Genomic DNA, 27,392 nt, shown 5'->3' with positions numbered 1-27,392 from the left:
ATTCTGCAATAAAAACTGAGAAAAAACTTTTGACAAATTAGCGATGTGGGTATAATTATCATAAGGTATGGATGTTATACATAACCCAGGCATCTTCTGTTCGCATCCCAATTGAGCCAACTGCCATAAAATATCAATTTGCTCTTGAACCAGGTCAATCCTCTGATTCACTAGCATCAATCCCCCCATGATTTGCAAAATAGCGGAGACTTGTACATCCAATGCTGAAGTGACTGATGCAGACAGTTGGTTTATAGAATCTGCCGCCTGCACCAAGGAGGATAATGCAAGGGCAGAGGCCGTAACCGATCCTATTACAGCGGCCCCTGCAATAATTCCCACTATAATGGCAGAAATTCCAAAATCTCTCCTAATTCTAAAATGGGCTAAAGTGTTGGGTGCCTCTACTGGCACAGGAACAAATCTCGGCAAGCGGGTAACCATGGCAAAAGGGAACATTGTAGCATTCCAGCAGAGAACAAAAAAGCAGGTATTAGGTGTGTATGTCAAGGTCTCATTCCAGATAGAACTATCATTGCTCACTATCCAAACAAAAGGTGGCCATACACAGACCGGGGTAGGTCCAAATGTGATGCTCTTAAACTCAGTATACTTGGTGTTAGCAGATTGCCAACTAAAGCTACCCCCCGATTTTCCTTTACCAAGGGAGCCACCAAGGGTACCCCTCCAGTCAAATGATAATTGTCCATTAGCGATGGCCCCCTTCCCTAGCATAACAAGGGGTGACAGATCGGTGCAACTTCCATTGACCCCACAAAGGAGCCATTGGTCAAACGAATTCGTATCTGCCTTTCTTGGATTCATGTATGTGAAATTAAATCCCATAAAGGTATCATTATAATATGTGCTAATATCTGGGGAGAAAGTAAAATATAAAACATAAACTTCCTAACAGGCAGTAGCTGTTATTGGTGGGCACGCTCTGAATTTGATCATCATAAGGGATATAGGCCAAGCCCAAAGACTTATTGGTCACCGGCATGGGAATTGGGAAGGTTGTCATAATCCCCCACCATGGTGTCCCTGTTACCATCCTCAGGCTTATCAACATCTTCATCATGATGATCAACTGTAGACCTTGGCAGCATCGGGTTTTTCATGTTCAAAGATCTTGCGGGTCAGTCTCTCTGGTACCCAGAAGGGATTCTTGTTCTCCTGTGGGAAGACACAAACAGCTCCCCTGGATCTTATTAAAATAGGATCCGGGCCTTTCCATTTTCCTGTTAGCACATCTTTCCATTTTACCATTTCTTTTGGCCTGTCAGGCTCTATACAATGACGCTCAGCCACAGTGTGGCCTTGAGCATCAAGATTCAAAAAATTAAGGGTAAAGAGTGCCATGGAAACAGCTACTCTTGGTACTGGGGGGAGAGCCTCCTCGACTCCTCCTTTCTGTTTTATTAAATATGATTTAAGCATGCGATGGGCATGTTCTACAATGCCTTGTCCTTGAGGGTTGTATGGAAGTCCAGTCAAGTGAGTTACTGCCATTTGGTGACAGAACTGTTGAAATTTTTGAGATGTATAAGCTGGTCCATTGTCTGTTTTGAGGAGTTTGGGTTTCCCCCAGGCACTCCATGCTTCCAGACAATCTTGGATCACATGTGAGGCCTTTTCACCTGTTAGAGGTGTGGCAACAATGATACCAGAACATGTATCAATAGAGACATGTAAGTATTGAAGCCTTCCAAAGGAAGGGACATGAGTAACATCCATCTGCCAGACCTGTAAAGGCCTTATGCCACATGGGTTTATTCCCACATGAGGAGCAGGCAAGAATTCACAGCAATTTTGGCATTGAGTAACAATCTCCCTGGCTTCTTTTCTGGTAAGGGAGAAACGGTGATGCAAGGTCTCCGCTGTCACATGAAAATGTTTGTGGAACTCCCTTGCTGCTTCTGTTTGAGATGATAACGCAACGGCCACGAGCTTGGTAGCTTTATCTGCTAGCTCATTTCCCAAAGTCATAGGGCCAGGGAGTCCTGAATGGGCTCTGATATGAGTAATATACATAGGAGATCTTCTATTCAACAAAGCAAGCTGTATTTGTTGAAAGGTGCCATGAACTCTGCTGGAGGGCTTTATGATTCCAGCCACTTCAAGAAGGTTAACTGCGTTAACCACGTAAAAGGAATCTGACACAATGTTAAGAGGCCCTGAAAAGGTTTTAAGGACCTCCAGTACCACCAAACATTCTACAAGTTGAGGTGATGTTTCACTGAACTGTTTTGACACCACTTTATTATTTACTACATAAGCACCTATACCAGTCTTTGACCCATCTGTATATACAACAATCCCATCCTTAAGAGGTTGCCTAGCTGTAATTTGTGGAAATACTATAGCCTGATTCAAGGCAAATTGTAAAACAGGATGTTTAGGATAATGATTATCAATCTGTCCTGAAAAGGAGGTAACCAAAACTGCCCAATCATTAGAGGTGGCTGCCAGAACTTGTACTTGCGCAGCAGTATAAGGTGTAATGAGAGAGTTAGGCTCTCGTCCAAAATGAGTAATGGCTGCCTTTATTCCACAAAGCGCAAGCTGGGCAATTGCATTGGGATACCAGTCTATAATTTTGGCAGGAGAGGCGTTCGGATGAACCCATAATAAGGGCCCTTTCTGCCACAACACAGCAGTTGGCAGCCGAATGGTTTTCATAACACACAGGATAAAAGGTTGTGATTCATCAATGCGCTGCAGTTGAGCTCTTTGCAAGGCATCCTCTACCTTCTTTAAGGCCTAACTTGCGGCAGGAGTAAGGGCCCTAGGAGAGGAGATATGGGGGTCTCCTTCTAAGACATCAAATAAAGGTTTCAACTCAGCTGAAGAAATTTTCAAAAAGGGTCTGAGCCAATTTATATCTCCCAATAATTTCTGAAAATCATTGAGGGTATGCAGATGGTCTCTACGGATTTCCAATTTTTGGGGAATTATATTGGTAGGGGAAATAACAGTCCCCAAGAAGGTGCCCACCTCAGAGATCTGAACCTTCTCCACTGCTATTTGTAAGCCCCATTGTGCCAAAGTTTCTATCAAACAGGGGTAGGCTTTTTGTAATATTTTTAACTCTTTATGTGACAAAAGTATGTCATCCATATAATGTATGACAAGTAAGGTGGGAAACCATTGTCTTAGCGGTCCCAAGGCTGTTTGAACAAAAATTTGACACATGGTGGGGCTATTGGCCATGCCCTGGGGTAAGACTTTCCATTGATACCTCTTGTCTGGTTCCATATGATTAATGGAAGGAACAGTAAAAGCAAATCTAGGCCTATCTTTAAGGCACAAGGGTATGGAGAAAAAGCAATCTTTAATATCTAAAATGAGGAGCTTCCAGCCACAAGGGAGAGCAGAGAGCACAGGAAGGCCCCTCTGGACTGGGCCTAACAATTTCATCTGTTCATTAATTGCTCTGAGGTCATGGAGTAATCTCCATCTTCCCGACTTCTTTTTGATCACGAAGATGGGAGTATTCCAAGGTGAGGTAGAAGACTCAATATGATCAAGCTTTAACTGTTCCCCCACCAATCTTGTTACAGCTTCTAATTTTTCAGAGGATAAAGGCCATTGGGGAACCCACACTGGGTCCTCTGTTTTCCACGGTATAGGCTGTACTACCCCAACGGCCCCTAGGAAAAACCTAACCCTTTTCTATCTTGTTTTCTACTAGGGGATATAGGCTCCACCCTGCCCTGTTCCAACTTTCCCAGTCCTTTTCCTTCCCTGTAGCCCATCTTAATCATCATGTCTCTTGCCTGGGCCGAATATGGTTTTGTAAGAATAGGTTCATTTGACAGGGTGAGACCCATACCCTACAAGACATCTCTTCCCCAGAGGTTAACGGGGAGAGGAAGAACATAAGGTATAAATTTTCCCTGCTGTCCTTCAGGGGATTCCCAGGTCAAGGTTGTGGAGCTGATGGTGGGGCAAGACTGATATCCTAGGCCTTGTAACGAATGTGATGACTCAATGGTGGGCCATGCTTTGGGCCACCAGTGTGAGGAGATGATACTTTTATCAGCCCCGGTATCTAGAATACCCTCAAAATCTTTTCCTTTTACTTTTAAACGCAGTTTAGGCCTTTCATTCAAGGGAATCATTAAGTAAGCTAGATCTCTGCCTGAGGAGCCCATCTGTTCTGTTCCTACTCTATTGACCTCTCCCACTTCAGGGAGGAGTAGCAACTGGGCTATTCGATCTCTCTTTGTAATAGAAAAAACTCCTCTAGGGCTAGAACATAAGACTTGTATTTCAGGAGAATGCTGGCCATCCACTACCCCGGGGTACACTATTAAACCTTGCAGGGTGAGTGATCCTCGGCCAAGGATAAGGCCCATGATTCCAGGAAGCAAGGGTGTTATAGGCTCCACCGGAATTGGCTGAATATTCATTTGTGGCATTAGTAAGAAGTTGGAGGCGGCACGCAAGTCCACCCTTGTGGGTCTTCCTGGGTTATTTCCTGATTTCTCTTTCTGTTGGCTTCCTGGGTTCTGACTAGTTGGTTCCCATATCTTTGAGGGCCCTGGGATCGGGGGCCCGATGTCCCATTTTTTAGCATCTTGTTGGACTGATTATCCAGCGGGGGGAGGAGTCTGCCCCTAATATCTCTTACTGAACGGCATTCACTAGCTTTATGATATCCCTTGCCGCATCTGTCACAAAGAGTGGGAGTCTCTACCTTTCTATTCAAATTTGTACAATCCTTTTTAAAATGACCGGGCTTCCCACAATTATAGCAGACCTTTGGACCGGATCTCATGGGGGGGGGCACCTCTGTGATTGAAGAATAGCAGCCGCCAACCCGACATTAGTAAGGGGCCCTCCAAGCTCTCGGCAGACCCTAAGCCAATCTTGTAAGCCCTTGTTTTTACATGGAGCAATGGCTGCTCAGCACTCCTGAGTGGCTTGTTCAAAAATTATCTGTTGGATTAGGGGCTCGACTGGACCTACGTCTCCGAAAATACACCCAGCTGCCTCTGTCATTCTGGCCACAAAATCTGAAAAGGACTCTTGGGGTCCTTGAATTATCTTTGTGAGTTGTCCATTCGCTTCCCCTTTTCGGGAAAGTGCCTTCCATGCCCTAATGGCCGTGGCAGAGACCTGGGTATAGGCTCCCCAATGATAGTTAGCTTGATCAGCAGTATAAGCCCCTTGACCTGTTAACAGGTCTAAGGTCCAATCTCTCTGTTCCGGGGTCAAGGCAGTAGCGTTGACCCGGGCTTGCGCTTGTGCGGTCTCATACCACAGTGCTTTCCATTCCATATATTGGCCCATATTAGGGAGGGCGGCTTTTGCAATCATTTGCCAATTGGCTGGTGTTAATGCTGAATTGGCGAGTCTATCAAGCTGTACCAGGGTAAAATTAGCATTGGTCCCATACTTGAGAACAGATTCGGCCAGTTCCTTAAGCTGGTTGAAATCTACTGGCGCATGAATTCGCCCTCCATTTTCTGTTTCAAAAACAGGGAATACAGTCCTGATCTTTTTCCTCACCTTTTCTGGTACAAGCGAGTATCCTGATGGAGGATGCACCTCATAAGGTGGAGGTGCAGAGGGCACCGTCTTTTGAGGAGAAATTCTAGGTAATTTTTTATATTTTTTGTTATCATCTGGGTGATATCTCTCTGCCTCATATCTAGCTGCTTCTTCATCTAACTCAGCCTCCTCCTCCGAGTTAAGAGTATCCTTATCAGAGGTGTCATCATCACCGGAGCTTTCCGGACTGTTGAGGGTCAGTGCCTCCAGCTCCAAAGAGGGGTAGAGCCCACCCTTTCTCTCCTTACGAGGGATACTGGACTCCATCAGGGGTTTCTCTCCTGTCTTAGGAGGGTGCCTATCCTTCTTTTTTGGGACGTTCTTTTTCTTGCATGCGCCCAACCTCTCACTCCGTTCGGTTTCTGATATGCTGTCCTGAACTCCCTCAAGAGTAACCTGCCCTTCACTTACTGCTTCCTTACAGTTTTCATCTTCTAAACAGTTTTTAATAAGCTTCCATATGGCCTTAGTACCCAGTTTCAAGTCCTTATCTGCGTGATGGCGATCAAGATCTTTTCCCAATTTATTCCAAGAAGCGAGAGTCAGGGAACCCGAGCAAGCGTACCAGGGAGCGACCCGGTCCACTTCTTTCACGAAACTCCTCAACGTTTTCTGTCCAATTTTAATGTCACGTTGTTTTAGAACGGCCTCCAGTGTGGCGATTACTGACTGTGAGGAAACCGTGGTGGGCGCAGCTTATCTACGTCCGGCTTACCGCCCCCAAGAAAACGAAAGTAAGATGTTCTGCGCCGGCAGCTTATTTACGTCCGTCTTACTGGCAGCGAAGATGAGGAGTCTACACGCCACTCTTTTATCTACAAGAGATTCACGGTGAGATCTCGGAGGTGTTGCTGCTCATGTACCTCGGACTGACAAACACCAACCGAATTAACAAATGCCACTGCAGAAACAAGCGATCAAGAGAACTAGGACAAGGACCATGAAAATCACAATGAAGATCAGGCCAAAATTTTCAGGGGCAGACATACCTCTCCGAACGTACCTCCCTGCAGTTCTGAATCCTCCTCTGAATCGAGGGGTCCTCTGAGGTGCTGACGATGATAAGGTTGAGGTTCCCGGGTTTTGGCACCAGATGTCCCGCGCTACCTCCCGCCAGCAGGAAAGAGGTGGTACACGCAGGATCCTTCTGCAGTAAAGCTTTAATGCATCTTGAGAGGGAGAGCATAAGCTTACAAGTGAAGAGGACCCCGAGGGGCGAAATCCCAGCCCTTATATAGGAAACTGCTCCCCGCCTAGGACGTGGCACCCAATGGTTGGCTGCAGCCTGTCAGCCGATCCTGCGTCATGGGTGAGGCAAAGCACAAGGAATGGAAAGACACCCCAGCACATGTGCAAACCACTTGTTTGCCAGTTGGAACAACGGATGTCAGCGCCATCTTGTAATGGCGAATGTGAGGGCAGCTCCTCACAGGACAGACTGTGACTAAAGTTTAACCCTAGATTATTGGACTGAAGTGAGACCTCGAGCCCACAACTTGTCAGTTGAGATCATGAAAGGACTGCGACAGACTTTTTGTGCCTCAGAGTGGCAACTTTTGATGTTGGCTGGCCGCCAGAAGGGACTTTCAACTTGACTATTATTTTTGAAGTTATTTTTCAGGAAGGACCGGGGTCACATCCTGATCAACAGCTATACCTTACTGTGTGGCAGGACCTGGTCCAAGATCCACTACCATGGGTGAGAAAGAGGAAGCCAGGCTTCTGAGCCCTGGCCCTCTGCAGAATGAGGCACAGACCAAACTAGAAGATTAATCACCCTTCTTTTTCAGATAACCCTGCCAGTCTGATGGGACTGGAAGAGTCTTTGATGTTTTCCCACCAGCCCACCTGGGATGATTGCCAGCAACTTTTACAGGTTCTCTTTACCACAGAAGAACGAGAAAGGATCCTATTAGAACCCCCTTTAACTGACCAGACTGGGACACAGCTACAGGTAGGGAGTGACTGACAGTTTACCCCACCGGGCTCTGGTGACAGGTAAGAAGTTACAGTGTATAGAGGAATTAGAAGATAGAGAGAGAGAAAGGACTGGGTCTAGACAGACAGACAGGGCAACAGAAGACCAAGACCAAATGAGAGTGGAGAGATGCAAAGACGTCTGTTAGAAAAAGATCAATGTGCCCACTGTAAAGAAAAAGGACACTAGGCTCAAGACTGCCAAAGAAGAAAGGCAGGACCCCTAAGGTCCTGGCTCTCAAAGAAGATGACTAGAGGGGACCTTGAGAGTGGAGAGGACCCCTATGGACTTTCTGATGGATACTGGAGCAAAATATTCAGTTCTGAAACAATCATTGAGAAAGTAAAAATACAAAAAGACCATAGTCATGGGGCAACTGGGCAGAAACAATATTCTTAGACTACTTCACAAACTGTTTACCTGGGAAAAGGACAAGTGTCTCATTCCAGTTATTTCTGAGTGCCCCATCCCTTTGTTGGGGAGAGACAAAGAGAGAACCCCCACCTCTATGATATTGGCCTTAAAACTAGAAGATGAGTAACGGCTTCATGAGCTTCAAAAACTGCAAGAACCCCCCCCCCCCAATTAGTAAATGGTTAACAGAATTTCTAAAAGCTTGGACTGAAACTGGAGATGAAAACCAGCGCCTCCCCTATTGGAGTGTGCAGTACCCAATGAGTCGTGAAGCCAGAGAAAGAATTAGACCTCACATTCACAGACTGTTGCAACAGGATATTCTGGTTTCTTGCCAGTCACCATGGAACACCCCCCTACTACCAGTAAAGATGGCAAGGCACTACATTTGAAAAGCCATTGCTGCTGTGGCCTTGCTTGTCAAAGATGTTGATAAATAGACTCTGGGACAACAGATAACTGTTGTGGCAACCCACTCCCTTGAGAACATTATCCGGCAGCCCCCTGACCAATGAATGACTAATGCCCACATGAAAGGGTGATCTTTGCCCCCCCCCCCCCACCATCCTGAACCCTGCCACCTTGCTGCCTGATACTGATGATTCCTCCCTCGTCCATCGCTGTATTGACATTCTGGCAGAGGACCAACCTTGGCCGAGAAGTCCAAACTGGTATACAGACAGGAACAGCTTTGTGATTGAAGGTAATCGAATGGCGGGAGCAGCAGTGGTAGATAGAAAACAAGTGATTTGGGCTAACAGCCTGCCAGAAAGAACACTGATAGCAGGTATGCTTTTGCCACTGCCCATATTCAAGGGGCAATTTACAGACAGAGGGTACTGTTGACTTCTCCAGGAAAAGACATTAAGAACAAAGAAAAATACTGAGCCTCCTTGAGGCCATCCATCTGCCTAAAAAGTGGCCATAATTCATTGTCCTGGGCATCAGAAAACTCAGGATGCTGTTGCTGAAAGAAATTAGATGGCAGATTTGACTGCTAAAAAGGCTGCTCAAAGAGCTATGATCCTGACTGTTGAAAGTCCTAGAAAATATCTTCATGTCCATGTTAAAAATAGTCCTTCCACAGAGAGAAGGACGAAGATATGTGACAAATTTACATCCTTTAGCTCACCTAGGAGCTAAACACTGGAAGAACTTGGTAAAGTCCTCCCAATTTTATGTGTTGAACTTATCTGAAATACCTGAAACAATAATAAAAAACTGTGAGGCTTATGCTCTAACACTGGGTATTCAAGATGTCCCCCAGGAAGAAGACTCCAAGAACACAGACCTGGGGCCTATTGAGAAATAGACTTCACAGAAGTCAAACCTGCTAAATACGGTAACAAATATTTGTTAGTCTTTATAGATACTTTTTCAAGCTGGGTAGAAGCCTTTCCTACAAAGACTGAGACTGCCAATGTGGTGGCTAAGAAACTCCTAGAAGAGATCTTCCCTAAGTTTAGAAGCCCAAAATAATCAGGTCTGACAATGGACCTGCCTTTGTTGCCCAGGTAAGTCAGGGACTGGCCATTCAACTGGAGATCAATTGGAAGTTACATTGTGTCTATAGACTCCAGAGTTCAGGACAGGTAGAAAAGATGAATAGAACTATTAAAAAGACCTTGACAAAATTAGCCTTAGAGACCAGTGGGGATGACTAGACAGCCCTCCTTCCTTTTGCCTTGTTCCAGGTTATGATTTAAGATAACACCTTATAAAATTTTATGTGGGGGGTCTCCACCACTTACTAAGATAGGTTAGAATATATGATTCTGATGTTGTTCTTTCTAAATTCCTGTTTGCCCACATGAAAACAGTTGAGGTGTTCCGACGTGAGGTCTGGGAATAGTTAAAAGCAGTTTATTAGACTGGAGACCTGAGTGTGCCACATCAGTTCCAGGTTAGAGATGCTGTTCTCATCTGCCACCACTGGGTTGAGAACCTTGAGCCTCATTAGAAAGGACCACACCTGGTGCTCCTGACCACCCCCACAGCGGTGAAAGTTGAAGACATTTCTACTTAGATTCATGCCTCCCATGTGAAAAGAGCTTCTAATTATAGGCCCCTATATATTAAATAAATTAGTTATCTTTATTAGAGGAAGAATAAGTGCTGTTTAGATTTTGATGTTATGTCAACAGGACCATGCCTACAGGGTCAAGATAACCAAAAATATGAAGATGCTGAAATTTAGTTCTATGATTAGAAAGAACTCTTTCATCAGAAGAAGTGGAAAAATAAAAGGGTTAAAATTTTTCAAAAACTCCTGGCAGGCTGAGCAGAACCAAGAGTGCAGGTCAGCTTGGTTGTGAGCTCTGTGTTTAAGGAACTTGGCTGACCACAAGATAGATGGTTGATTACAAATAGGCTCTTGAGAATAGCCTATACAAAATGTTCTCCCTGACTGTTCCTTGAACCCTGTCATAAATTTAATAGTGGGCTGGGACTTTCCACAGGTACTCTCCAATAACCCCCTTCACTCCACTTGGGTTGTAGTTTTTTGCTAGAGGCTTTTGCCTTTAAATTCCCTCTACCTCCAAAGCTATGGGGTCAGACCCCACTGCCCCTGCGTGGGCTATGGGTCTTGATTGCATCTAGTTTGGTGTCTTGTGAGTTATTGGGTAGCCGTGAATTCCTGAGGTTTGAATGGGGGCAGTTCCTCCCTTTTGTGAGGACTTTACACTTTCTGCTCATCCCATGGGACTGACATCTTCAATATATTGGGTTCTTCTGTGACAAATAGTCTTGACTCTGTTCTTCTCATGCTCCCTTCATAGTGCCAAGCCTTAGCTGCACTGCATGAAACATTCATGCCTAAAAACCAGTGCCACCTGGGTGAGTCTTACCCAGGACCAAGTCAAGCTGCACCACAAGGTACAACCTTGGCTACCTCTGAAATATATCTTCTTTCTCCTCTCAGAAAACACTCACCAGAAGATGTCACCTCAGTGGTGCTGGTTTCTTCTTCATCCCCACTAATTTTCTAACTACAGCTAACCAGCATCAGTTGTCTCAGTAGTCTCTTCTGTTCTTGCCTCTAAAGCCAGAGCCACATGGACAAAGCTGCTGAGTTCTTCTGCTTGCTGGGGCAGGAACATGGCCCCTTCAATTACATTATCACCAGCTTTCTATTTTCAACAACTTCACTGCTTAAACTTGGCAGTACTGGAACTTACTCAGTAGTTTAACCTTGAACTCAGAGATCTGCATGGCTCTGTCTCCTGAATGCTGGATAATACATGTGTAACACTTTGCCCATACCTAAGCTTTTCTTTACCTAAAACTTGTTCTGTACCAGGATGACTTGATTCAGAGATCTGCTTGATGCTCATCTCTTGGGATTTAAGGCATATATAACCATGCCTGTATTTAAGTATTTTATTTTAGATCTTAAAATAAAAACTCAGAATAGTAATTACAATCCATCAATTGTCAATTTCATATATGCTGGTAACTCTTGTGTCCACATGAAAACAATAACCAGGTAATAATAATGCCTAACATGATACAGTTCTCCTTTGTACAACTGCAAATCCATAAGTTTAGGTGGATGGAATCTTGCCCTAATGTCACCATTCCTTTAATACCATTTAATATCATTGATCACAGGATTTAGCTTCATTCAACTTCCTGGTAAGGCTTTTCTCTTTTGACCTAATATTTTCTATTTTTTTTCTTTCTAAGATTACTATGCTTGTTCAAAACAATCATCATGAGACTAAACATAGGTCAAAGGCTTTGCTGGCTTTACTGAGACTTCCTTCGTCAATGCAATTAACATCAACCTCTTTACCTTATCTTCAAGGACACTCTACAGACAAGGACAAAAGGCAGCAATAGATCTTCAGCAAAACATTGTAAAAACTATATACAGAGTTCAAATCACCCCCAGTACATATGTGTTTCCTATTCCTACTAGGATGGCCCAGTAAGTTCCCTTTAATGCATATACATATCCAAAGTCTAAAAATCATCATTGCTCCATTAAAACAAAACAAAGCAAAGCAAAAAACAAAACAAAACAAAACATGGTCAGGCCTATCATAGCAATACTTAAGTCTGGGCTACCAACTTCTGTCTTAGAATTTCCATTGCTAAGAAAAGACATTGTAGCGAAGGCAACTGTGTTAAAGGCAAATATTTAATTGGGCCTGGATTACAGTTTCAAATGTTTAGTCCATTACCATCATAGCAGGAAGAATATCAGCATGCAGGCAGGCATGATGCTGGAGAAGGAGCTGGAGAGTTCTGCATCTTCATGTGGTTTCTCTCTTGTATGTGACTTGCAAATGTTTACAACACTGATTACATTCATAAGGTTTCTCTCCTATAACTGGTCTTTTATAGTAATGAAGACTATAAAGTTGAGAAAAGTCTTTACCATGTTGATTAAATTCATGAGGTTTCTCACTGGTATGGGTTTTTTTTTAATGATACTGGAGGTAACTGGATCTTGCAAAGGCTTTACCACACTAATTACATTCATAATGTTTTTCTCTAGTATGTGTTCTTTTATGTCTTTGGAGATGACTGGGTCTTGCAAAGGCTTTACCACATTGATTACATTCATGAGGTTTTTCTCCAGTATGTGTTCTTTTATGATATTGGAAATGACTGGATGTGTTAAAGGCTTTACCACAACGATTACATTCATAGGGTTTCTCTCCAGTATGTGTTATTTTATGTCTTCTGAGATTACTGTAATATGAAAAGGCTTTACCACATTGATTACATTCATAAGGTTTCTCTCCAGTATGTGATCTGTTATGACATTGGAGACCACTGTGACATGAAAAGGCTTTACCACATAGATTACATACATAAGGTTTTTCTCCAGTATGTGTTCTTTTATGATGCTGGAGATGACTAGATCTTGCAAAGGCTTTACTACATTGATTACATTCATAGGGTTTCTCTCCAGTATGTGTTCTTTTATGATATTGGAGATGACTGGGTCTTGCAAAGGCTTTACCACATTGATTACATTCATAAGGTTTCTTTCCAGTATGTGTTCTTTTATGTCTTTGGAGATGAGTGGATGTGATCAAGGTTTTACCATAATATTTACATTCATAAGGTTTCTCTCCAGTATGTGTTCCTTTATGATATTCTAGAGTTCTATCTTCTGTATAGGCTTTACCACTTTGATTAGATTCATATGGTTTTCCCCCATGGTGACTTCTTACATGCCTGAAACAATAATTGGCACATGGGAAAGCTTAACTACATTCATTACCCTGACCAATCTTTTTTTTTTTTTTTTTTGGTTTTTCCAGACAGGGTTTCTCTGTGTAGCCCTGGCTGTCCTGGAACTCAGAAATCCACCTGCCTCTGCCTCCCAAGTGCTAGGATTAAAGGTGTGCGCCACCACCACCTGATTCTTTTTTAATATTAGACCAAACTATAAAATTAACTCATATAGGTAAAATGATTGGTCAGAGCCAGGCGGTGGTGAGTTCCAGGATAGCCAGGTCTACAGAGTGAGTTCCAGGATAGCCAGGACTACACAGAGAAACCCTGTCTCAACCCCCCCCCCAAAAGAATCAGATGCTAAGGTTTTATCACTTCATATATTCATGGTGTTCTTCCCACTATGGGTTGTTTTCCCTCTTTAAAAATTCCTGTGATGGTAACAACATTTATTACATGCCTTATATTTCTAACATCCTTTTTCTATATGAGATTTCTATATGATGGATTTCATGTATCTGAAGTAAAATGGAATGAGGCAGAGCTGGAGAACACTGGTTGCATTTATAATTTTTCTGTAGTGTGAATCACAATACAGTTGCACCAGGAGCCAGGAAAAACAAAAGAATTTCAATATTTCTAGTACCCATAAGGATTTTCTGCAGTGTGACTTTTGGGTTGTTTCCAGTAAAGTCAGAAAACCAATTAATTGCAAACATCTATCATATTCAGAGAGCCTCCCAAAGGGAGAATACTACATTTTTTTCTCATTGTCCTAGAATAGAAAAAGGTATGCGGCTCCTTTAAATATACCTATGCTCACATGGTTTTATCCATTCTAATACTTGATATACCAATGAAAAGAAGAATAAAATGTTTGCATATTGAATTTACAATATTTGATTTTTGGTTCCTTGTAGACTTGCTGTATATAGATTAAGGCTTCTCCATGACAACATTTTTGGATCTCATAAACTGACCGCTCCATAAAATTAGCAATGCACTACAAGAATCAGAATACTACCAATTTTGCTATGGAGTATTTGCTTATTAGAAGGTTTTGGATACATATTTATCACTATTCAGTGTGCAACATGTAAATATTATGAGACTATATTATGAGACTATATTATGAGAGGGGTAGTTCCACAGCATAGCTCTAATGGAGCTACAAATCAAATAACGATATCTCTTAAGGCACTGTTTTCTTGTCAGCTTTCTTAGAAGAATGCCTTGCAAACACAAATCAGAAAACTGACAGTGAGGTACATAGTTTTGTCAGAAAATTATAATCATAGCTACGCTTAAAGGATTAATATTTGACACACTTGCTTTCCTTTAGACCTTCCAGAACACATTAAAATTTCCTCACAAATATATTTGTATCAGCTTGCACATGAAAATTACCTTTCATGCCTTCCAGAACTTTGACATTGTTCTTCAATATGATGCTCTTCCCAACTGTAACCTAAAACACGGTACCAGAAAATGAATGATATAGTATTGGAAATTAGGCAAAATTCAAGTTACTGTGAATTTTGACAGCACTGAACCTGAATTATTTAGCTCAATCTTCCTTGTTCTCAATTGAAATAACAGAGGATCATCAATAACCAAGAATCACTTGTTCCATTATTTTGAAAAGCAAAACAAAATTCACAGTCTTACCTATAACAGTGAGGTTCCAGTAGGTCTCCAGCATCACATCTTTGTAGAGATTCTTCTGGGAAGGATCCAGCAAATTCCACTCTTCTGCAGTGAAGTTCACATGCACATCATCATAAGTCACTGCATCCTAAAATATTCCATACATGTGTACAACAGAAAGCATGATTGTGACATCACTGTAAATAAATGGATACTTTCTACACAATGTAATAATGTAATTCTGGTGCTTCCTTCACTTATTTCCTGAAACAGAAGTTATAATCATTCTGTCATTTTAGAAGGAAATTGAATTATAAGTTTCACTTGTGTTGCTTCTGATCCCTTTGAATAGGATATTAGCCTGGCAATACAAATGGCAACTGAGAGGGATATATGGGGGAAACAGATGAACTGTACTGAGCAAACATCTGAAAAGCTGTATGAATAATTACTAACTACAAAAATGATGGGCAAGCTGCATGTATTTGCTTATATCTTTAACCACAGAGGTACAGGAAGGTGTATATCATTGAGCTGGATGCTGGCGTGGTCTATGTGATGTGTTGCAGGACAGCAAAAGTTATATATTAAGACCCTCACTCTCTTGCAAAAACCAATCGAGGAAACAAACATGATAGAGAAAACTCATGATTCTTTACTGAAGTTCCTACAAAGAATTATATATTCACTGTAGTTCTGTATTTGTTGGGGGCCGACTTTTAGCAGAAAGTGGCTATCAGCTTTGCAGCCATCTTGAGCCATATACCCTGACTTGAGACTTGGATTACAATAGCCTATAACAGCTGAGCACACTCCGATAATCTTGATTTAGATACCTTGGGTGTGTGAGATTAAAGGTGTGTGAGATTAAAGGTGTGTGAGATTAAAGGTGTGTAACTTAAGAGTGTGACTTAGAAGTATAGAGATCAGATTTAGAGACAAGACCTAAGGGCATGATTAAAGGTGTGACCAAAAGGCATGGCTTAGAAGTGAGATATATAAAAGGCAGAGACAGAACAGACAGAGATCAGACACAGCAGACAGAGGAGACAGAGAAGCAGTCACTTGGGAGAGAACTTGGAAGAAGAAACTTGCAACTTGGAGGCACTAGGGACTAGAAACTAGGGAATAGGAACTCAAGACTTGGGACATGGACTAGGAAGAAAGACTGAAGAATAAACAGGACTGAAACACAGTCTGTCTGGTCTCCATTCTTTGAGTCCAGCCTCTCTCTCTCTTGCTGAACCCCGACCCATGGACTGGAGCAGCAGCTTGGACCGGGATACAGTGGCCGCCAAACTTGGGGCAGCCTAGGCCTCAACATTTTGCTCGGGCCGCAACATTTTTGCCGCCCAAAGTGAGGCTCCAGCTTAGGTTTCAACATGTATTTATTTTGCAAAAACATGAAGTGAACCAGTTTAAACATTAATAAATTTTACTAGAAGGGAATGAATGTTTAAACAGTTGAAAATGAACAGATGAAAATATTAGTAATGTATATGTTGACCAGAAATAAGGAACATAGGGCAGGAAAGATAGTTCAGGAGTGGAAAGCTCTTGATGGTCTTTCATATAATGGTAGTCAATTTCTAGTATTTACATGGGGATCAACAACTACCCTTTACTTCAAGATCAAGAGTACTGAGGCCATCTTCTGACAACAGTATATATGAGGCACATATGATATTCAAATTCATGCACACAGGCATAATACTCGTATTTATTCAAAAATTTCAGAAGAAACACAAGAGTTCGGCAGAATGGCATACACCTGGAATCCAAGGACTCTGAAGCCTCAGGTAGTATTGATAACATGAACATATGCCATCCAGAGAATTAGAATATAACCTATATATTTGGCTAAATTTTAAAATCAAAGATGTGGATGAAGAGGTGCACAGAAACATGTGCTTATTTTACAAAACTTGTCAGGTGGCTTCTGTGGTTTCTATATTTACTATCAGCACAAGAAGAGCTTCACAAAGAATTTTGGTCTAGAAAACAAAAAACAAAATATATAAAGTTAAAAATATAAAACCACCAGGTTTGCAAAATAGCTTAGCAGTGAATAGCAAATGCTTATACTGTATCTTATGTGATTTAGGGACTGAGAACAAATGGGGAATGTATGGGAGTGTGAGAAGAAAGTGGAAGAATCAGTTTCAACCACAACACAGTAGACACAGAACAAAATATGTCCTGACTAAAAGAAATGCAGGGGTAAAGCTGTAGCAGAGACTAAAGGAATTGTTAATGAAAACTTGCCGAGCTGTAGACCCACCTTATGGACAAGCACAATCCATGACATCATTAGGATTACTCTGTTAGGCTCCCACACAGGAACCTTGCATAATTGTTCATTAAGAGGCTCTACGCATTAGCTGACTTGAAACAGATGCAAAGAACCACAGACAAACATTGAATGGTCCTTGGGGACTGTTATGGAAGAGCTGGGGGTAAGGATTGATGACCCTGCAGAGGGTAGGAATGCCTCAACAGGAAGACCAACAGTCTCAACTGACCTGGACCCTTGGAGACACTCACAGACTGATCCACAAACAAAATAGCACACACAGTCTGGACTAAGATCCCTGAAACACATAGAGCAGATATGTAGCTCAATCTTCATAAGGGTCCTCCAACAATTGTAGCAGGGGCTGTCCCTAAAGCTGCTGCCTATTTTTGGAATCTGTTTTTGTAACTGGGCTGCCATTTCTGGCCTCAGTGGGAGAGGATGCACTTAACCCAACAGAGACTTGATGCACCATGGTATGGAGATACCCAGTGGTCCATACATTCTCAAAGGAGAAACAGGATATTGGAGGGAGGGACTCTGTGTGGGCAGGGAACCTAGAATAGGGACTTGACAAAGTTCATAGCCATCTTATTTATAACAGCTTGAAAGTGAAAGAATCAAGATGTCCCTCAACCAAAATATAAATATGGAAAATGTGGTTCATTTACAAAATGGAACATTATTTACTTCTCAAATACAAGGACATCATGAATTTTGCAGGCAAATGGATACAACTAGAAATTATCATCCTGAGTGAGGTAACCCAGACCTAAAAGCACATGCATGCATGTATGTACTCACTTACAAGTGAATAATAATCAAAATACAGGAAACCCACACTATATTCCATAGACCAAAAGAAACTGAACAAGAAGGAAGGCCCAAATGAGCATGTTTGAATCTCACTCAGAAGTGGGAATAAAACAATCATAGGAGGCAGATGGAAGAGAGAGAACTGGATGGGAGAGCAGATAACAAAGGGAAAGCAGGGTCAGGAACAGGTGTGGTGAGAGACAAGAGAGGGCCAGAGGTACAGAATATTGAATTGAAATCTGCAGCAGGCAGGGGTGGAAGGGTGGAGGCATCTTTAGGATGTGACACAGACCAAGAATTGGAGGGCAACAAGGAGTCTATGGGGTGTGATTTTAGCTGAGATGCATAGCAGTGAGATATGAACCTTGAAGAGACCACATCCTGCAGACAGGCAGGACGGCCAGTGGAGAGTTAAGGACACCAACCGAACCAAAAATCATTCCACCCAAAATTGGTCTTGTCTACAACAAATGCAGGCACAAAGATGGAGTAGGGATAGAGGGGATGACCAAAATATACCCTGTCCAACTTGAGACCCATCTCAAAGGCAAGCACTAGTCTCTGACATTAGTGAAGATACTTTGTTAGACTTGCAGACAGTATGAAGTTTAGCATTATTGTCCTCTGAGAGTCTCCATCCAGCACCTGACTGAAACAGATGCAGATACCCACAGCCTAACATTGGAGAGAGCTCAGGGAGTCTTTGGAAGACTTGGGGAAATGATTGAGGGCCTCTGAAAGAACAGAAAGTGTATAAGAAGACCATCATAGTTAACTAACCTGGACCCCAGGAGACTCTCAGAGACTGAGTCAGTCACCCACCAAAGAGTATACACAGGATGGACAGAGGTGCCCAGCATATATGTACTACATGTGCTACTCAGTCTTCATGTGGGTTCCCCAACAACTGGAGTGGGTTAAGGTATTGCCTGTCTGTCCAAACTGTCCAAACTGTTTCCCATACTTGGATGGCCTGTCTGACCTCAGTAGGAGTGGATGTGCTTAACCATGCAGAGACTTGACATGCCATGACTGGGGAATACTCAAGTGCTCCCCACCCTCCCTGGGGAGAAAAAAGGAGTCAGGGATGAGGTATTGTGGAAGATGGAATGGGGAGGGGGTAGTAACTGAGATATAATGGAATATATAAATAAATGGGAAATTAAGCAATACATATAAATAAAATAAAAATATATAAATTAGCATATTATTTTTAAATTTTGCCCTACTCAGTATCTCAGGTCATAGCCAAGTACGGAAGACTTTTGGCCAAATGACCAATCACACAAATGACCTCTAACTAAACCTTTCACAGAGTGCATTTTCCACTGAACTAGCATGACCTCAACTAGCTTTAGCTGCCCTACTGTCAACACCCCAATCTTCCATGTCCTATGAAAACAACTGGTTAAGATCCATGTACAGCTTTCTATGACTTTTGCCATCTCAATTTCTGATATTCTCCACATTCCTTCAAAAGAGAACATAGATTCTGTCCAGCAGCATAATCACATTTAGATACCATTTTGTTGTTTTTGTTCTAACTTGCTACTCTGCTGCTGTGATTGAACCCTCTGAGGAAAAGCATCTCAGGTGATAAACAGTTGTTGTACATGGTTCTGTCAGATTACAGTCAATCATTTTGGGAGCTTAGATTAGAAACTGAAGGCACAAAGCATGGATAAGAACTGTTCCCTGGCTTGCTCTCTTGCTTGGTCACTGTCTCATGCTCAGCTAGCTCTCTTATCCAGCCCAGGACCACTTGCTTAGGGATATTGTCACCCTGAGTGGATGAGTCTTTCTTTCTTTCTTTCTTTCTTTCTTTTTTCATTTTTTTTTTTTTTTTTTTTTGGTTTTTCGAGACAGGGTTTCTCTGTGTAGCCCTGGCTGTCCTGGAACTCACTCTGTAGACCAGGCCGGCCTTGAACTCAGAAATCCGCCTGCCTCTGCCTCCTAAGTGTGGGATTAAAGGATGAGTCTTTCTAATCAATCATTAACACTATCTCTCACAGACATAGCAACCAGCCATTATGATGAGGACATGCCCTTAATTGAGGATCCTTCAGATGACTGTAGCTCTGAAATATTGAGAACTTAAGACAATTATGACACAGACACAATAATAAATGAGGACGTTGTAACAACCAAAACCAATGAGCTAACTATATCAATTACAGGAGGACATGCCACCACATGAGGGAATTGCAGTTGTGGCTAAGCCAGGACAAAATGGGGAGTGCATCTGGCTCAGAGCAGGGAAGGATACACTGGAATAGGGAGTTCAGAGGCTGTGCTGCCCTGTGGTGAGGTGTCTTTAACCCTGGGTTCCCAGGCCAGTGCTACCAAAGATGTGGCTAAAACAGCTGGAAGATGAATAGAGGAGCAGATTGTCCCACAGACCTGTAAATGGCCTCCCCAAAAGATAGGATCTCTGGTCCAAGGAAGATATGCTAACTCTGTTGGAATGGATGAAGAACAATCTTCCATCTAATGACAACTCCAAAACTACAGAGTCACATATGGACTGGGCAGAGGGTAGAACAGGAGAGGTGGGGGTGGGGGTGGGGGAATGAAGTCTTTGTCCTTTCCACCCTGTAAAACAGGGTAGGAAGATAGTGATTGTGCCCTGGATTCAATGGGTCTAAGTTTTGTTGGTAAGAAGGATTTAACCCAACGTGAGGGATAAGTAACTAAATCAATTGCAATGGAAACAGTCTCATTTCCTCTCTCAGTCACAGAATAAGAAAGTGCCACACACATAACAGACAGCCACAGGGGGGTGGTATAGACTACCCAGTAGGTTCCTCCACTTGGACAGAGGAGAAAATGAAGACAGGATGGCAGCTGTGAGCCCTGTAGCAGGGTTCCAAGTTTGCTCTAACCTTCCCAGAAATTAACACCAGAGGAACACCTTGCACTATACCAGGCTCTGGAACATCTTTAAAGCACTGTGAGGATAGGGTATCCAGCGTATCCACTGTAGCAGGGTTCCACGTTCAATTTAGTCATCTCCCTCCACAGATACTCAAGAAAAACCTGAAAACCAAGGCACACAGACTCAAATCTGGCAGACAAGCCACTGACAAAAAACAACAATGGTGCATCTTAAACACCAGCCTTTCAATCCTTTAGTTGGGAGTCCTGAGGGTCTTGGGGCTCTAGTCAATGCACCAAGAGATTATGTCCAAGTCACAGAGACCCCAGAGACCAACAAGGAGCCTACTGTAATGCAAACACATGGAGGTCTTTATTATGAGCTCTGTAATAAGGATTCTCGCCAGTCAGCCTCACATGAGATCCAAACTGAGAGACCAGTCTAGGGGTGCTGGGTATTTATTGTAGTTACAAGTTACAAATGCAAGATTGGGGGCATTAACATACAGGTCAGCAACTTAATATTTTACAAGCTGCATATCTGGCATAATCTGCAGGAACCAATCAAGGGGGCAAAACCATCTGACAATAATGATGGGTAGACTAACTTTTTCTCTGTAAGGTGTATTAGTTATCTATATGTAGCTTAACCCTGCAGTTGTACCTTGACTGGCTGTTGAACTGGGGGGTGGGGGGGTGTTGTCTTAGGATGTTTACTCAAGTGGACTTTGTGTGCTCTCTAAACCAGAATTGACTGGGCTTTACAAACTCACCTTTGTGCCTGAGGCCCTTATTATTGATACTCCTGTTCAACTACAAGCCATGCATGGCAGTCGAAAAGGTACTTTGTTCAAAGACCTACCTCACTATCTGTTACTGCAGATCCTAATATCAGTTGCATTTACTTTGAGACAGAATACCAGTGAAGTTGTCTCTCCCCCCTCCACATGCCTCTCATAGATAAGATAGACAATCCCCACCTGCCCTTCCTTTCCTGCCTCATCCCTGTGTCTCAGCCCTACTTGTGCTCAGTCCCTGTTCAACCACATGCTTTACCTGCCAGGACACAAGGTAAGCTTTCTATAGATCTACCACACTATCTATTATCCCAGATGCAATGATGACAATTTCCCCTAGCACTGTACTAAACTCCAGAGGCATCTTTACCTCTGTCCTGACTATGTCTCCTTGTGGATTGCTAAGATCATCTCTTCCTGCCCACCTCTTCTCCCTGCTCCCAACATTAGCAAACATTCCCTCTTGAACATACCCACCCAAAAGGCCAGTAAAGGAGGCAACATTCAGGCAACTTTCTCTGTAAATCCAAACATCAAACAGTAACCCAGGAACAAAACTCCCACACAAGCAAGACAAATCCAGAAATCAGTACCTAAATCAATAATCACTTCAGACCCAGAGGCCTAGACACCAGCATAGGAATATAATGAATAACAGCCAGAAAAATAACTCACCAAAAGAGTCAACCTATCCTATCACAGGAGGTCCTCAGAAATTAAAACATGCAACAGATATGGCACAAAAGAGGTTGTTTGGGGGAAAGGGAGACTAGTGAGAACCTGGGGAAGGAATAGAGATACACAAGAGGACCAGCAGACAGGCACACAGACAGGGAGGAGAGAGAGAGCCATGAGTGTAGAGAAAGAGAATAGAGAGGGGGCATGTGCAGAGAACAGAGACAGGGAACAAACAGAGAGAGCTGCTGTAGCTGGTGGTCAGTATATATAAAGCACACATAGGAACAGCAGAAGGTGAGGGGGAAGGATGACTTAAGCAGGTACTAAGTTCCTGAGAGCAGGCCATTGAAATTGCCTGTACACTGACAACTACAGAGGTAAGGCTCAACCAGGGAACCAGAAAGAAAGAGTCTCAGACATTAAAGATGAATAGGGCAAAATTGGTACGTCGCTCAATAAAAATAAAATTTGGATTCTAAAACATTCCTGGCAATAAACAACCAGGAATTCTGCAACATATGAGAGGGGGAAAACTACAGATGACTGTAATAAATGAAGAAGAATATCAGCCCAAAGGTCTAGAACATATTTTCAATAAAATCATAAAGAAAAATTTTTCTAAACCAAAGAAGATGCCTGTTAATGTACAAGAAGCATCCAAAACACCAACAGATTAGAGAGAAAAAAAGTCTCTTTACCACATAATAATCACACTAAATGTAAAAAGTAAAGCAATATAAAAAACTGCAACGGAAAAAAATTAACAAAAATTAAAACAAAAACAAGTAACATATAAAAGCAGATCTATTAGATTTATGTTGTCTTCTTAATGTATTCTATAAAAGACAAAATGGTTTGGACACATGTGCTGCAGAGTCGGAGAAACCACTTATGTTTCCACACAAAAGCAACTGGTCCAAATGTTTTGGGCAGATTCAGAATCAGCCAAGATAGTGAAGTTATGCAGAGGTCACTGCCTGATCCAACAAGTGAAGAGCATCACCAAGGACCTCACAGGTGTTCATGTCTGGCTGATGCTTCCCATTCAGCTCCAGAAAGGACCCAGCACCCCAACTCCCACTGCTCAGCCACCAGCCCCTGACCATTGTGGGCAGTGATCCTGTGCTCACCATGTCTTAATTTCAGAGCTTCCCTGAGGTCTCCACACAGCACCCAACACAGAGCTCAAAGCAAGGCACAGATGACCATTCAAGCCTGCACAGGCACAGCGAACTTGCAGATTAGCACCCGGAAAAGCCCGCCTCCTTGTCTGATTGGCAGGTCTGCCTGGAGCCTTGATTGGCCAGTGAGTCTTACCCCTCCTCAAGTTTCAAGTGTGCTTCCGACCAGGGCCAGACCTTTTCCAGATCTCAGGAGTGGTTTACACCCAATTAGCATTTGTATCTGTCTTCAAAGAGGAATCTCACCACACCCAGCCCTGGGGGAGAACCCAGCATTCCAGCTCTGGCTGTTCAACTGCCTGCACCTCCCCTCTGAGAGCATTGTTCTTACACTTACCAGGACCTGATTTCAGACCTTGCCTGAGCTTTCTTCACAGCACTTTGCCTCCTTCTTCCTGTAATCAAGGTGAATGAATAGCTTCCATAGCCCATTACTTAAGGTGCAGTTGAGGTATCAATCTGACCCACAAGAGGAAGGATACCCCAGCTATTTCTTAGCATGCTATCTAAACTCCACCCCAGTTACCTAACAACAACCAAGTATGCTCCTCCCCACAGTTACCTGGCAACAGCCAGGTAGGACTGACCCACTATAAAGGTGGCTGCTTGCCCCTTCCTCTCTCTTTTGATCTCTTGCTCTCTCTTTATCTTGCCATCTTAGGTTCATCAATTGCCCACCCTCTCCCATTCCCTTCCCTTCTCTTTCTCCACATGCTCAAGCCCGGCCTCTACTTTTCTACTTTCTGCCTCTCTGTGTCTTTCCTTGCCTCTAGGACTGTCTTAATCCCCCTTCCCATGTCCTGAATAAACTATATTCTATACTATACTCTCGTGGATGGTCATACAGGGGGAAGAGATGTCTCAGCATGAGGCATGAGCCTGCTGAGACATCCCTTTTCCCTATACCTCCCTCCACACACATAGAACACATTCCATCTTTAAAGAGAGGAAGCTGTGGGGAGGAGCATACCTGGCTGTTGCCAAGTAACTGGGGGAGGGGGTGGGTGGGGTGGAGTTTAAGGCAGAATGCTAACACTAGTAACATTAAAGAGAGATTTTAGGAAACTACAGTCTTGTTTTCTGACTTCATGCTGGGCTCAGGGAAACTGCAGCTTCCTTTCACCAGGTGATAGGTATCATTCAACCCTAGAGAAAAGTCAGAAACATAAGGGAAACACAGTTTAGCACTATTGTTAGCCAGCACATCTTCATTAGTGGCAAAGTGGAGAAAAACAACAGTTGTATTAGTACAGGTTCTCTAGAAAAACATATCTCAAATCATAGAGAGAAAGAATCTCTCTATGTATGTAGAAAGGGAATTTAATAGAATGCCACAATAAAGGCTGTTGGGCAAGGGAAATTAGAAAAAAAAAAAAAAAAAAACAAGAACTGGTTGATTTCATGTTGCAGGATATTACAGCAGAAAGCCAAGATTATGATAATCACAGAACCCAACAGATAATCGAAGGATAAGTTGCCAAGAGCCACACAGCCTGCTGCCAGCAAAGAACATTTATGCTACCCTATGCTGGGTCTCACTGTCAGCTTTTGCTGCACCTAATTTTCCTCTGAGATAAAATGCCCTCAGTAATCTGCTCTAGACTTATCTGGTTTACTTTCTTCCCAACCTAAAAATATGCTTACTAAAGATTTCTATGTGAAGTTTTCACTTGACAATGAAAATTCTGAAAAAGGAATCCCAGACAAGCAATAAACACATATTCATGGCTTATTAAATTGTGCCCTTTCATTACTTATGTATAGACTATACACATGAGATCGTGGTTTGTGATTCATATCATGTATTAAATAGCAAATGGATTACAAGCAAAGTAAATTGGATATGTTGGCCTAGGTTTATTTCATTCATAATAAATTAATCTTAAAAATTAATATGAAAAGATAAAGGTATATTTAATCCATATACCCACTCAGGTAAAAGTAATATAAAATAAAAATACAAGTCTGAATCTTTCTTCAAAATAGGTAACATGAACATATATATTTAAATATTATTGTCTATTTTTAAGGACATGATCTACGAAATCATACAATTCTGGTCACAATGGTATCTCATTGGACCCTATCCCGATTCTAGTACACAACATGGTCTCTATCCCTTAAGGGTCTAAATTATTTTTAAAGGGTTGACTGCTCCTAGACTAGTAGATGCTATTCATAATGGACATTGTCCTCACTCATATTAGAACAACATATCTGTCCTTTCAAATATGATAGATACATATTTGAATTTTCATACAGACATAAACATGTTAATAATTTAAGAGATATTTTATCCAGTAAAGCCTCTTTAAAAGCAAATAAATATAAAATGATTGAAAGATCCACCTCAGAGCTTGTGTCTTATCTTGTAAATTAAACCACAATCATTTTCATATCTTCAGCTCTGTTGAATTAAAATAATCACAGCAGAAGTTTTTAAATATTGCTAAGCCTCTGAGAGAGAGACAGAGAGAGAGAGACAGAGAGAGACAGAGAGAGAGAGAGAGAGAGAGAGAGAGAGAGAGAGGAACATGTCTGGCCAGTATTATTACAATATGGAAGTGGAAAAATGATTTAGGCAATGTGAATTTGTCCCCTGACATACTAAGTAAAATATTTTTGATGTGACGATTGTAGCATACCCACAGTCTCATAAGGAACAATTTGTCAATTTTCTGAAAGTAAAACCAATAATTTCACTTTATCCTAGGGTGAACTATGATAATTTTGAAATGTGGAGCCATTGAGAACTTTGAAAGAGGGGATATAAATTGCTTATTGCCCACTCCTAAAGAAATATTTTCACAGTAGATTGCAAATTTATTTGTTTAACCTATTAACCTATTGCATCCTATGGTATTAACATTTATAAAATGTTAGAATGATCTAAAGATGTAAATGGTTTTAATAAAGAAGGAGTTATATATAGATTAGGATGAAATGTCCAAAGTGAGAAGAAAAAAAATACAAAGCCTTTGGAAATTCTGAAGGAATAAGTTAGGTATTGAAGGCACTTAGATTATGAGACTTAAGAGAAATACACATGAGATCAAAGTCTCTGTCTTCAGAGCCACGTTTATGACAAACTGGCTAAGTTTAATTCTATCCTGTGTCCAGTCTACATTGAGGAGAGTCAAAATACAGGGATGATTCCCTCAGAGCTTCCAAGGGAAGACACACTCAATCCAAGCGAGGCTAGCGAGTAAAGTTCACTAAGAGATAAATAGTACAAAGAAAAGCTTGAAGATACAGAGATTCTTCAGAAGGTCAAGTGATAACCTAGATATGAAATTTCGATAGGCCTTAACAGAAGGTAAACAGAAATTGATTTCGCTAAATGTGGAATTTTACGCAGGCATATATGAGTATAGTCACTTTCAAAATGCAGTGTGTCTCTTTAGCCATTGAAGGGACAAGAGTCCTCAGAAATTGTTTCATCATGTGAAATGTTATTTAGAAAATAAATTCTCATTCCTGATTCTCTTTGCCATATACAGATGTAATCTATATGTATCCCAGATGAAAGAAAAGCCCTTTGCTTACTTCAGCATGCCAGAGTCTACATACAGCTGAGAAAAACTGACAGCCTTATTAAATACTGAGGGCAAATCTAAAAGCTATATTTACCAAATGTAAAACACCATCTCACTATCAAAGAGTAGTCCTCACTATAATAGACTATGTCCTTCACTACACTAACCATGCACGCTCCCTGATTTAAATGTGATGTAGGAGCAGCAGGTACATGCTCTTCATGCAGGGTTCTGATGAAGCAAACAGCTGCCTCAAGTTATATCCTTTTGTGAAGGGCTATGGAATATTGTCCAACTCATAATAGATGCACATTTCACCTTATAAATCATAACTCATGTTAATAATGATGCTAAGAATATTTCCTCAAAATGTAATTTTTCATATATTACACAAGATTGTAGAAGAGAATCAGTGGTTGAATCTAA

General features: G+C 42.0%; 1 non-coding gene across 2 annotated transcripts; it reads right to left on the bottom strand.

Moving 5' to 3' along the window:
- Positions 1-49: 49 nt before the first annotated feature.
- LOC117712346 (uncharacterized) lies at positions 50-23,497 on the bottom strand. Of its 2 annotated transcripts, none has more exons than XR_013111922.1 (6): positions 23,380-23,497; positions 14,813-14,939; positions 14,552-14,612; positions 6,549-6,728; positions 6,125-6,374; positions 50-1,176 (listed from the first exon to the last, which is right to left on the bottom strand). It is a non-coding gene; the product is annotated as an uncharacterized LOC117712346 (transcript). The 2 variants fall into 2 exon arrangements; XR_013111921.1 differs by having other exon boundaries at positions 6,563-6,728.
- Between the last annotated feature and the right edge of the window lie 3,895 nt (positions 23,498-27,392).

The sequence above is a fragment of the Arvicanthis niloticus genome, chromosome 7 (assembly GCF_011762505.2).
Source record: "Arvicanthis niloticus isolate mArvNil1 chromosome 7, mArvNil1.pat.X, whole genome shotgun sequence".
NCBI lineage: Eukaryota > Metazoa > Chordata > Mammalia > Rodentia > Muridae > Arvicanthis > Arvicanthis niloticus.
The sequence above is the reverse complement of the archived record's forward strand: the minus strand, read 5'-3'. Positions and strand labels throughout refer to the sequence as shown.